The 13359-nt window shown below is 45.7% G+C and overlaps 4 non-coding genes and 1 pseudogene across 4 annotated transcripts; all 5 read right to left on the bottom strand.

Annotated features, from left to right (window-relative positions):
* Positions 1-256: 256 nt before the first annotated feature.
* Positions 257-447, bottom strand: LOC130342984 (U2 spliceosomal RNA). Its single transcript, XR_008882429.1, has one exon. It is a non-coding gene; the product is annotated as a U2 spliceosomal RNA (small nuclear RNA).
* A 2101-nt stretch (positions 448-2548) lies between these two features.
* LOC130342982 (U2 spliceosomal RNA) lies at positions 2549-2742 on the bottom strand. Its single transcript, XR_008882427.1, has one exon. It is a non-coding gene; the product is annotated as a U2 spliceosomal RNA (small nuclear RNA).
* Positions 2743-8123: 5381 nt separating this feature from the next.
* On the bottom strand, positions 8124-8341 carry LOC130342998 (U2 spliceosomal RNA; annotated as a pseudogene).
* A 2084-nt stretch (positions 8342-10425) lies between these two features.
* Positions 10426-10616, bottom strand: LOC130343044 (U2 spliceosomal RNA). Its single transcript, XR_008882475.1, has one exon. It is a non-coding gene; the product is annotated as a U2 spliceosomal RNA (small nuclear RNA).
* Positions 10617-12712: 2096 nt separating this feature from the next.
* On the bottom strand, positions 12713-12906 carry LOC130342981 (U2 spliceosomal RNA). The gene has a single exon (XR_008882426.1). It is a non-coding gene; the product is annotated as a U2 spliceosomal RNA (small nuclear RNA).
* Positions 12907-13359: the final 453 nt, after the last annotated feature.

The following is a 13359-nucleotide window of genomic DNA, read 5'->3' as shown; positions in this document are numbered from 1 at the left end:
CCCTACCTGCACAGGTGTGCTGGCTACTCAAATGATCCAATTAAGGAGGCCATTTAGTCAGCAGCAGCAGAAGTCCTGTGCCTGGACGCTCCAACAGGGGCCAGACACAAGCAGAAGCAGAAGCAGCAGAAGCAGCAGCAGCACCACCTTTTGTTTTTTGGCTGCAGCAGCAGCAAGGCCCACAGGGCTGGCTAGCTGGCTAGCCAGCAAGCAGGTAGCAATGAAAGTAGGAATCTTTCTTTTTAACCCTGTAAGGGGGTGGTGCACTGTACCCGAAGATACTGCCATATCGGGTCAATGCATAGGGCGACGGAAGCAAGCTTCGAAATCGGCCCCCGTTCTCAAAAATCCATTTAATATATGGTCCCCAGATAGGGGACGTATCAGATATTAAACTGATAAGAACAGATACTACACTTGATCTTAGCCAAAAGGCCGAGAAGCGATAACCGTGAAAGGGGCGGGCCCAACAAGGTCCCCTTCATGGGCACTATCACTGCTTGCTGTCAGGGAGGCTGCCAGACAATTTTCCATGCACACTCTGGGCTGGGGGGCAGTCAACCACCAGTACACACAGCAGAACCTAAACCCATACCATTATTGCTAAGCAGCAAGACAGGGGCCCATTGCACTCCCACGGGGCCTTTTTAAATGCAATCCATAACCCGGATTTGCCAGGAACCCTTCTTACTCCTCCTACTTGCATGTGACACTGGGCTTAGGATCTGCATAGGAAACACACACACAAGCACACACCTACCTTTGTTGCCTGCAGATGCCTCCTTGGCTGTCCCCAAACGGTATCAAACCAACACCCACGGGAAGCTGTAAGCATAGAGGACATGCCTGCACCCCATTGGACTTACCTGTGTGGGTTAAATCCGGGTTATTTGACAACCTATGGCGGTGATGGTTCTGCTCAGGCAGAGCAGTGCTGATGCTCCTCATAAAGCTGTCGCTGCTGTGAAGGTTCTAGGTGACATCACAAATCCCTTTGGTTACATACACAACAAAGCTGGGTTGTTGTTGTTTACACTCTGCAAGGCCTGTGGAAGTGAGTGACATCATAGCACTGTAGTTCTGAGGGTTCAAGATGGATGCAACAATCTCCTGTTGCTTCTATGAAGGCCGTAATAGACGACATCACCAAACAGCTCCATAGTCACATACACAGCAAAGGAGAGATGTTGTTTACACCTAGTGATGTCAGTGGTATTGAGTGACATCACAGCACAGTGCTAAGGCTCCTGGGCCTGGACACAGCAGCGGCTGCAATATCTCAACGGAGAATACGTTTATATCTATGTGTGTGTGTGCGCATATATATATATATATATATATATATATATATATATATATATATATATATATATTTCTCCGCCGAAATCACTTTTAAACCCATTTCCACCTTTTTTTCCCTTCTCTTCCTCTTACTTTTTTTTCACGTTTTTTTACGTTTTTCTCCTTTTCGCCTCTTTTCTGGGCGTATTATTCTTCTTTTTCTTCTTTTTTTTCGTCTAATGCATACCCCATCAGTGCAGCAATGCTTATTCAATACCGCCAGCAGATGGAGACACTGGGGGATAATTTTCTAAGGATTTATACTGATTTTTCCTGTCTGAATTTGTCGCACAGAAAGTTGCAGGCCAAATATGTGTGACATTTCTGCGACTTTAGCTTCTAGAGCATTTTTACAACATTATACATAGGTGCTGAATACATAAAAAGCGACTGTTCAGCGACAGACAAGTCGCATCGGCTGAAAGTAGGCCAGAATGTCAGTCCATGTTGGAGCAGGTTTAGATACAGTCTAAAGCATAGATCTCAAAGTCTGTGCACAGAATTTAGCAAGGGCCTCGCACCTTCTGATGCATCAGGTAGGTGCACAATAGCATAGCCTAACCCTCTGTACTTTGGTCTATATTGATGCGGGACATAGACAGCCAGCTGATGACCAATCCATTAGTGCAATGGATGGCTGGAAGCATTTGTCTTTGCCTTTGCAATACCACAGAAGCAATGCATGGTCAATGTACAGCAATGACACACCTGTGTGAACAGCCAGGAGACCCCCCCCCCCCCCCCATGTTATGTTACATAGTTACATAGTTAGTACGGTCGAAAAAAGACATATGTCCATCACGTTCAACCAGGGAATTAAGGGGTAGGGGTGTGGCGCGATATTGGGGAAGGGATGAGATTTTATATTTCTTCATAAGCATTAATCTTATTTTGTCAATTAGGAACATTCAGCACCCACCCGCTATCAAGGCAGCTGCCTATCATGTCATGCCCTACCTGCACAGGTGTGCTGGCTACTCAAATGATCCAATTAAGGAGGCCATTTAGTCAGCAGCAGCAGAAGTCCTGTGCCTGGACGCTCCAACAGGGGCCAGACACAAGCAGAAGCAGAAGCAGCAGAAGCAGCAGCAGCACCACCTTTTGTTTTTTGGCTGCAGCAGCAGCAAGGCCCACAGGGCTGGCTAGCTGGCTAGCCAGCAAGCAGGTAGCAATGAAAGTAGGAATCTTTCTTTTTAACCCTGTAAGGGGGTGGTGCACTGTACCCGAAGATACTGCCATATCGGGTCAATGCATAGGGCGACGGAAGCAAGCTTCGAAATCGGCCCCCGTTCTCAAAAATCCATTTAATATATGGTCCCCAGATAGGGGACGTATCAGATATTAAACTGATAAGAACAGATAAGGTTTCAACAAAATTTTATTCAATAAATAAGAAACCATACAAAATTTAAAATGCAAAATAATAAAAGGTTCACAAAAGTTTTAAAATACAAATAATAAAACCAGTAATAAAAGGAGAAAAAATAAAAATGGCAGGATAAAACATTATACAAATGTCATAAAAACTGATTATATTGTTATTTCGTTCCATAGAGGCAGACACCACATGGATGCTGCCTCGCTGGCCCCCAACTGTTTCTTGTCTCTTAGGTAATAGATGTACATCTCACTCAGGGCCAGCTTTATACAGTTTTTAACATCAATAAAATCATGTTTAAAAAGTAAGATGTTCCTAACTTTCCAGATGGCATTTTTAAAACAATTAATAATCATCCAGCAGATCATCTGCTGTTTAAAATTGGGGCAGTTAAAAAGACCGTAAAAGACACATTCGTGATTAAAATCTTTTAGGCCGCAGGCCCACTTCAAAAGTGGGCCTACCTTCCTCCAAAGCTCCCGTGCAAAAGGGCAGTTCCAAAATATGTGCAGCACCGTTTCGTCCACTCCGCAGCCATCTCTCGGGCACTTGGCTCTCGCCACCAGTCCTCGCCTGTGCTGGAACTCACGAGTAGGGAGGCACTGGTGGACGATTGCCCAGGCAAGATCCCTGTGTACATTCGCCAGAAACTTCCCGTACACGTTCCGCCATACCTTTTTGGATCTTGCCTGTGTGAAATTGGACACTGCCAGGGTAACCTCACTCCGCCTGAGGACCTTTGATACCTTTCTCTGGTCCCCCAGTATGTCAGGCTCCAAATCTTGGAGACCTAGGAGCCTGACTGTCTTTTCCAACACCACATAATGTTTTGGGGGACACAGAAGCACCGGAGCGTTCAGAGGGATGCGCAACCATCTTTTAAAAACCATGCCCGCAGCGTACCTTAAAAAGCAGCTAAAAATGCCATCGGATTTAATAATTTTAAAACAGAAACAGAAATACTTTATGTAAAAGAAAGTAAAAAGGTTAGGAACATCTTTCCCGCCATTATCTTTACTTTTGTACATAAAATCACGCTTTAATTTCTCCATTTTTGAACCCCATAAAAAAGTAAAAACAATTCTAGTTACTTTTTTTATGTATAAAATAGATGGAGGAAATACCATGGCAATGTATAGCATAATAGGGAGTAAAACCATCTTTATTATTAAAATCTTCCCCTCCATGGTAAGGTTTCTAAGATTCCACATTAAAATCTTCTTCTCCATCTTAGCTATAGCTGAATCCCAGTTAGGGCTCCCATCATTGACCTGGTTAAAAACAATACCTAAAACTTTAATTTGATCCTGTTGCATTGTGACTCCTGGGGTGATGGATGAATCCCAGGAGCCAATATAAAAACAGTCACATTTATCTGTGTTTAGCTTAAAACCAGAGACCTCGCAGAAATAGCTGGTGTTCCTCAATGCCCCCCTCATGGATGGAGAGTCCGGGCACAGTATGGTGACATCATCCATGTACCCCAACACCTTTAGATGGGTCCCTCCTCCACCAGGTATCGGTACGCCTCTTACTACCCGGTCTTTTCTGAGGAGGGCCATCAGTGGTTCGATTGCGCAAATAAAAAGGAGTGGGGACAGGGGGCAGCCCTGTTTGACACCTGATAAAAGAGGAACACCGCTGGTTAAAAAGCCATTAACAGAGACTTGACTAAAACAGGATCGGTATAAAAGCATGATTCGGCTTAAAATCGTTTCAGGCACTGCCATCTTTTTAAGAACTAAAAACAGGTATTCATGGGAGACCCTATCAAAGGCTTTTTCAAAGTCTAAGGATAAAATTGCTACAGTTTGATTTCTATCCTTAAAATACCATAAAACATCTCTTAAAATATTTAGGGATTCAGCTATAGACCTTCCAGGTACCCCACAAACCTGATTTGGGTGAATTAATTTATGAATAAAAGGTTTAAAACGGACAGCTAATAACTTGGCTAAAACTTTATAATCGACATTTAAAAGTGTGATGGGGCGCCAATTTTTTAGCATATCCTTTTCACCCTTTTTAAAAAGTAATGATACAATCCCCCTCCTCCAGGAAGGGGGAAGTTCATTAACAATAAAAGTTTCTTTATACAATAAAACCATATCATCCTTTAAAATATCCCAAAAAGCTAAATAAAATTCGATGGGTAAACCATCTTCCCCAGGGGCCTTCCCACTAGAAAAACTTTTAAAAACAAATAAAAGTTCATCTAAGTTAAGATCACGGGATAAAACCTCCTGGTCTAAAACATCTAGCTTAAAATCAAGGGAATTAAGAACATGTTCTAAAAAGGATGGATTAAGATCTTTCTTATTAAAAAGAAGCTGGTAGAAGTTAAAAACTGCATCTAACATGCCTTTTGGAGTGGATTCACCCTCAAGGTTTTGGATGATATCCCTCCTATTCATCACTTTTTTAAAAAAGAAACGGGAACATTTCTCGCCCTCCTCCAGGTGCTGCACATGTGAGTTAAAAATGATTTGTTTCCCTTTCTTTTCTATGGCATGTTTTATTTCAGTTTTAAGGTTTAAAATATCATTTTCTACATCCATACCAGCTTCTTTCAATTTAAAAAGTACATTTAAACGCATGTTAAGAACATAAAACCACTGTTTTTCCATTTTTGCCTTCTTCTTACCTGCTTTGATAAAAAAAAATCTGATTTTAGATTTGGTGCCCTCCCACCAGTGCAGCATAGGCTCGTGGGGTTTTCTTTGTGATTGCCAGCATTGGTAGGTCCGCACAAACTCCTCTTTTATCTCAGGGTCCTCTAGGAGTGTGGTGTTTAATCTCCAGAGGCCCCTTTTTGCTTTTTGCTCCCCCTCTAGCTCCAGGCCCACCAAGAGGAGCTTATGATCAGAGAAGATATTCTGCTCGAGCGTGCATTTCAGGGGTTTAAAAGCTCTAGAGGAAAAAATAAAATCGATTCTGGAGCTCACTCTTCCATTGGACCATGTGGCGCCCGGGTCCTCCGGCAAGAGATCCTTCCAGCAATCTTTCAAATTAAAATCATCAATAACATTTTTAAGCAGGTAAGAAGTGCGGTCTTTACGATTAATATCCCCACCCTGCCGGTGTTCCCCATCACGTATGCAGTTAAAATCACCTCCCACCAGCAGGGGGGAAGACCCAACACAAAACAGTGGTAAAATTTCAAATAGTTCTGCCCGCTCCTGTTTATCAGGAGGGGCATACACATTTAAAACACAAATTAAAAGTCCATTAAAATATAGATGAATTAAAAGAGCTCTGCCAGGCACAATCTCAGTTACTGTATGAATAGAAAAGGACTGGCCTCGGCAGAGCAGCCCAACACCCACAGAACGACAGTCATTTGCACCGGACCATATGGATGGGCCCAGCTTCCAGTCTTCTTTTAAGTCTTTATAGTCCATTTTACTAGGGATTCCACATTCTTGTAGCAGGCAAAGGTCAAAGTCACATGTCTCTAGATAAGAAAATAAAGCAGCCCTGCGATCAGGGCTCTTTAAGGACCTCACATTGAGTGAGGCAATTTTTACAGGGATAGGCATAGTTTATGGAGAGTCCGTGCTTGGAGAATCAAAGTCAATAATAAGCTGCGTACCGTCATCCCCCGCCTGCGGGGTCATCAGCTCCTTGATGTTCTGAGGGTCGGAGCTTGAGATCGATGATGCCCCGACCCTGAGCTCGCTCTCGTCCGAACTACGGCACGCCGCTTTCCTTTGAATGTCTTCCTCTTCTTCTTCTCTTTGTCTTTTAAATGTCACACTGCTATCCATATCCTCTGTGTTGCTCTCACTCGATGTAATCTCTGGCCCCCGGCTGATGGATCTGCGTCTTCTTTCATCTTTTGACGACTGGAACTGCTGCACAGGGGCCTGTGAGGCCTCTTTTCCGGAACCTTTGCCGCTACCTTGGGAAGTTTTCATCGCTTGTTCCCCAGCAAGCGTTGCTGAGGACTGTTGCTCCAACTTCCCCATCGATCGACGATGGCCAGTTTTACCCACCGGGTCCACTGCTGGCGGGGCAGCAAACCCTGGTTTGGCGCCACTTGTCTTCTTGGCCCTGTCCTGTATAGGCGGAGTAACAGGACCAGGCTCAGACCTGGCCACCTGGCTCCCCTTCCGGCGGGCTTTCACCGGGGCCTCTTCGTCCGGAGCAGGGCGACCCTGGGCCAAGCCAGTACCTGGCTTATGCTGCAATTTTGGGTCCACCTCTGCCCCCACCGAGGCCCGTCGGCTGCCACCCGCCACAGGTGAGCCCCCTTCAGAAGTTTCGGCGGGCTCTTGAGCCAGGTAGGAAGTCGATCGACGTCTTTCAATTTCCCGGGCAGTAAACTCGATCACCCGCCCGGGCTTCGTGGAATCCCCATGGCCTCCCCCTAGCACTACCACCGGTGGGCCCCCCGATGGAGCACCAGAGGTCTTGGGCCTGGACCCATCAGTACCTGCCATCTGGGGTTTGGGCATCTTAAAAAAGGACGTCTTTTGTCCTGTCCCCTCTTTGGGTGGGCCCAGCCTTGACCCACCCATCGTAGTTTTTGCTTTATGGGGACAGGAATTAAAATCGTGATTTTCCTCTCCACAGAGGTTGCACCTTATCGTATGGCTACATCTTGAGGCTATGTGACCTTCTTGGCCACACCTATTGCAGCGAATCACACGCTCCGCGCCGCAGGTCTCCTGGGTGTGGCCAAACCTCAAGCAATTTCGGCAATACATAGGCATTTGAGGATAGAACAGGAAGCCCCGAACTCTCCCGATGGCAAAATTTGGGGGCGGATGGCAAAGACCCCCAATACCACCGGGATCCTTACGGAGCTTGACCCAGAACTTCCTCTTGCCGTTCCAGAACCGCACGGAGTTCAAGATTTTGTTTGCGAATCGCACCTCTTCGCAGTATCGCTGAAGAAAAGTGGCTATATCCTCCGTGGTCACATGAGGGCTGTGCATAGCCACCACCAACGGTATATGTTCCTCACCATAGAGGAACTGGAACGAAAGACCGTCGAGTCGATCGTCCCTCTGGTCCGCACCAGACAAGGTTGCATAGATGTTATCGCAACACGCCGTGGCCGTGAAGGTGACGGTATACAGGCCACGGCTTTCCTGGTCATTTAGACACAGGATGTCCTCCCTATTGAGGCGGAAGTAGTCAAGAAGAATCACCTCCGCAATGAAGCGGAGGTTCTTCAACTGACGATGGCTCTCCGACACCTCTATGCGGATGGTATTTCGCATCGACATTTCCCCAGAGGGGAAAGCCCAGGAGAACGGCATCTTCCACACCCAGGGACTAAGCCCCTTCCCCAATAGCAGCAGGGGCTCGGAATCCCGCTATAAAAGCGGAACCCTTACCCAAGGCAGAGGTCGGGGGTACCCTAGGTGCTTCCGAAGCTACAGGTAACGCTCAACGTACCGAAAATGCCTTCTGAGACACAAGGTCCCAGAGACAGGGGGATCGCAACCCGTTGTCTGTGGACTAAGCCCGCTCCCCAATAGCAGCAAGGGGGTGAAGTCCCTCCGTAAGGAGAGACAATCCCCCAAGGCCGAGAAGCGGGGTACCACAGACACCTTCCGACCAGACCAAATGCAGATACTACACTTGATCTTAGCCAAAAGGCCGAGAAGCGATAACCGTGAAAGGGGCGGGCCCAACAAGGTCCCCTTCATGGGCACTATCACTGCTTGCTGTCAGGGAGGCTGCCAGACAATTTTCCATGCACACTCTGGGCTGGGGGGCAGTCAACCACCAGTACACACAGCAGAACCTAAACCCATACCATTATTGCTAAGCAGCAAGACAGGGGCCCATTGCACTCCCACGGGGCCTTTTTAAATGCAATCCATAACCCGGATTTGCCAGGAACCCTTCTTACTCCTCCTACTTGCATGTGACACTGGGCTTAGGATCTGCATAGGAAACACACACACAAGCACACACCTACCTTTGTTGCCTGCAGATGCCTCCTTGGCTGTCCCCAAACGGTATCAAACCAACACCCACGGGAAGCTGTAAGCATAGAGGACATGCCTGCACCCCATTGGACTTACCTGTGTGGGTTAAATCCGGGTTATTTGACAACCTATGGCGGTGATGGTTCTGCTCAGGCAGAGCAGTGCTGATGCTCCTCATAAAGCTGTCGCTGCTGTGAAGGTTCTAGGTGACATCACAAATCCCTTTGGTTACATACACAACAAAGCTGGGTTGTTGTTGTTTACACTCTGCAAGGCCTGTGGAAGTGAGTGACATCATAGCACTGTAGTTCTGAGGGTTCAAGATGGATGCAACAATCTCCTGTTGCTTCTATGAAGGCCGTAATAGACGACATCACCAAACAGCTCCATAGTCACATACACAGCAAAGGAGAGATGTTGTTTACACCTAGTGATGTCAGTGGTATTGAGTGACATCACAGCACAGTGCTAAGGCTCCTGGGCCTGGACACAGCAGCGGCTGCAATATCTCAACGGAGAATACGTTTATATCTATGTGTGTGTGTGCGCATATATATATATATATATATATATATATATATATATATTTCTCCGCCGAAATCACTTTTAAACCCATTTCCACCTTTTTTTCCCTTCTCTTCCTCTTACTTTTTTTTCAAGTTTTTTTACGTTTTTCTCCTTTTCGCCTCTTTTCTGGGCGTATTATTCTTCTTTTTCTTCTTTTTTTTCGTCTAATGCATACCCCATCAGTGCAGCAATGCTTATTCAATACCGCCAGCAGATGGAGACACTGGGGGATAATTTTCTAAGGATACTGATTTTTCCTGTCTGAATTTGTCGCACAGAAAGTTGCAGGCCAAATATGTGTGACATTTCTGCGACTTTAGCTTCTAGAGCATTTTTACAACATTATACATAGGTGCTGAATACATAAAAAGCGACTGTTCAGCGACAGACAAGTCGCATCGGCTGAAAGTAGGCCAGAATGTCAGTCCATGTTGGAGCAGGTTTAGATACAGTCTAAAGCATAGATCTCAAAGTCTGTGCACAGAATTTAGCAAGGGCCTCGCACCTTCTGATGCATCAGGTAGGTGCACAATAGCATAGCCTAACCCTCTGTACTTTGGTCTATATTGATGCGGGACATAGACAGCCAGCTGATGACCAATCCATTAGTGCAATGGATGGCTGGAAGCATTTGTCTTTGCCTTTGCAATACCACAGAAGCAATGCATGGTCAATGTACAGCAATGACACACCTGTGTGAACAGCCAGGAGACCCCCCCCCCCCCCCCCCCATGTTATGTTACATAGTTACATAGTTAGTACGGTCGAAAAAAGACATATGTCCATCACGTTCAACCAGGGAATTAAGGGGTAGGGGTGTGGCGCGATATTGGGGAAGGGATGAGATTTTATATTTCTTCATAAGCATTAATCTTATTTTGTCAATTAGGAACATTCAGCACCCACCCGCTATCAAGGCAGCTGCCTATCATGTCATGCCCTACCTGCACAGGTGTGCTGGCTACTCAAATGATCCAATTAAGGAGGCCATTTAGTCAGCAGCAGCAGAAGTCCTGTGCCTGGACGCTCCAACAGGGGCCAGACACAAGCAGAAGCAGAAGCAGCAGAAGCAGCAGCAGCACCACCTTTTGTTTTTTGGCTGCAGCAGCAGCAAGGCCCACAGGGCTGGCTAGCTGGCTAGCCAGCAAGCAGGTAGCAATGAAAGTAGGAATCTTTCTTTTTAACCCTGTAAGGGGGTGGTGCACTGTACCCGAAGATACTGCCATATCGGGTCAATGCATAGGGCGACGGAAGCAAGCTTCGAAATCGGCCCCCGTTCTCAAAAATCCATTTAATATATGGTCCCCAGATAGGGGACGTATCAGATATTAAACTGATAAGAACAGATACTACACTTGATCTTAGCCAAAAGGCCGAGAAGCGATAACCGTGAAAGGGGCGGGCCCAACAAGGTCCCCTTCATGGGCACTATCACTGCTTGCTGTCAGGGAGGCTGCCAGACAATTTTCCATGCACACTCTGGGCTGGGGGGCAGTCAACCACCAGTACACACAGCAGAACCTAAACCCATACCATTATTGCTAAGCAGCAAGACAGGGGCCCATTGCACTCCCACGGGGCCTTTTTAAATGCAATCCATAACCCGGATTTGCCAGGAACCCTTCTTACTCCTCCTACTTGCATGTGACACTGGGCTTAGGATCTGCATAGGAAACACACACACAAGCACACACCTACCTTTGTTGCCTGCAGATGCCTCCTTGGCTGTCCCCAAACGGTATCAAACCAACACCCACGGGAAGCTGTAAGCATAGAGGACATGCCTGCACCCCATTGGACTTACCTGTGTGGGTTAAATCCGGGTTATTTGACAACCTATGGCGGTGATGGTTCTGCTCAGGCAGAGCAGTGCTGATGCTCCTCATAAAGCTGTCGCTGCTGTGAAGGTTCTAGGTGACATCACAAATCCCTTTGGTTACATACACAACAAAGCTGGGTTGTTGTTGTTTACACTCTGCAAGGCCTGTGGAAGTGAGTGACATCATAGCACTGTAGTTCTGAGGGTTCAAGATGGATGCAACAATCTCCTGTTGCTTCTATGAAGGCCGTAATAGACGACATCACCAAACAGCTCCATAGTCACATACACAGCAAAGGAGAGATGTTGTTTACACCTAGTGATGTCAGTGGTATTGAGTGACATCACAGCACAGTGCTAAGGCTCCTGGGCCTGGACACAGCAGCGGCTGCAATATCTCAACGGAGAATACGTTTATATCTATGTGTGTGTGTGCGCATATATATATATATATATATATATATATATATATATATATATATATATTTCTCCGCCGAAATCACTTTTAAACCCATTTCCACCTTTTTTTCCCTTCTCTTCCTCTTACTTTTTTTTCACGTTTTTTTACGTTTTTCTCCTTTTCGCCTCTTTTCTGGGCGTATTATTCTTCTTTTTCTTCTTTTTTTTCGTCTAATGCATACCCCATCAGTGCAGCAATGCTTATTCAATACCGCCAGCAGATGGAGACACTGGGGGATAATTTTCTAAGGATTTATACTGATTTTTCCTGTCTGAATTTGTCGCACAGAAAGTTGCAGGCCAAATATGTGTGACATTTCTGCGACTTTAGCTTCTAGAGCATTTTTACAACATTATACATAGGTGCTGAATACATAAAAAGCGACTGTTCAGCGACAGACAAGTCGCATCGGCTGAAAGTAGGCCAGAATGTCAGTCCATGTTGGAGCAGGTTTAGATACAGTCTAAAGCATAGATCTCAAAGTCTGTGCACAGAATTTAGCAAGGGCCTCGCACCTTCTGATGCATCAGGTAGGTGCACAATAGCATAGCCTAACCCTCTGTACTTTGGTCTATATTGATGCGGGACATAGACAGCCAGCTGATGACCAATCCATTAGTGCAATGGATGGCTGGAAGCATTTGTCTTTGCCTTTGCAATACCACAGAAGCAATGCATGGTCAATGTACAGCAATGACACACCTGTGTGAACAGCCAGGAGACCCCCCCCCCCCCCCCCATGTTATGTTACATAGTTACATAGTTAGTACGGTCGAAAAAAGACATATGTCCATCACGTTCAACCAGGGAATTAAGGGGTAGGGGTGTGGCGCGATATTGGGGAAGGGATGAGATTTTATATTTCTTCATAAGCATTAATCTTATTTTGTCAATTAGGAACATTCAGCACCCACCCGCTATCAAGGCAGCTGCCTATCATGTCATGCCCTACCTGCACAGGTGTGCTGGCTACTCAAATGATCCAATTAAGGAGGCCATTTAGTCAGCAGCAGCAGAAGTCCTGTGCCTGGACGCTCCAACAGGGGCCAGACACAAGCAGAAGCAGAAGCAGCAGAAGCAGCAGCAGCACCACCTTTTGTTTTTTGGCTGCAGCAGCAGCAAGGCCCACAGGGCTGGCTAGCTGGCTAGCCAGCAAGCAGGTAGCAATGAAAGTAGGAATCTTTCTTTTTAACCCTGTAAGGGGGTGGTGCACTGTACCCGAAGATACTGCCATATCGGGTCAATGCATAGGGCGACGGAAGCAAGCTTCGAAATCGGCCCCCGTTCTCAAAAATCCATTTAATATATGGTCCCCAGATAGGGGACGTATCAGATATTAAACTGATAAGAACAGATAAGGTTTCAACAAAATTTTATTCAATAAATAAGAAACCATACAAAATTTAAAATGCAAAATAATAAAAGGTTCACAAAAGTTTTAAAATACAAATAATAAAACCAGTAATAAAAGGAGAAAAAATAAAAATGGCAGGATAAAACATTATACAAATGTCATAAAAACTGATTATATTGTTATTTCGTTCCATAGAGGCAGACACCACATGGATGCTGCCTCGCTGGCCCCCAACTGTTTCTTGTCTCTTAGGTAATAGATGTACATCTCACTCAGGGCCAGCTTTATACAGTTTTTAACATCAATAAAATCATGTTTAAAAAGTAAGATGTTCCTAACTTTCCAGATGGCATTTTTAAAACAATTAATAATCATCCAGCAGATCATCTGCTGTTTAAAATTGGGGCAGTTAAAAAGACCGTAAAAGACACATTCGTGATTAAAATCTTTTAGGCCGCAGGCCCACTTCAAAAGTGGGCCTACCTTCCTCCAAAG

The sequence above is a fragment of the Hyla sarda genome, unplaced genomic scaffold, assembly GCF_029499605.1.
Source record: "Hyla sarda isolate aHylSar1 unplaced genomic scaffold, aHylSar1.hap1 scaffold_665, whole genome shotgun sequence".
Classification (NCBI taxonomy): Eukaryota; Metazoa; Chordata; class Amphibia; order Anura; family Hylidae; genus Hyla; species Hyla sarda.
This window is presented reverse-complemented; position numbering and strand designations above follow the sequence as displayed.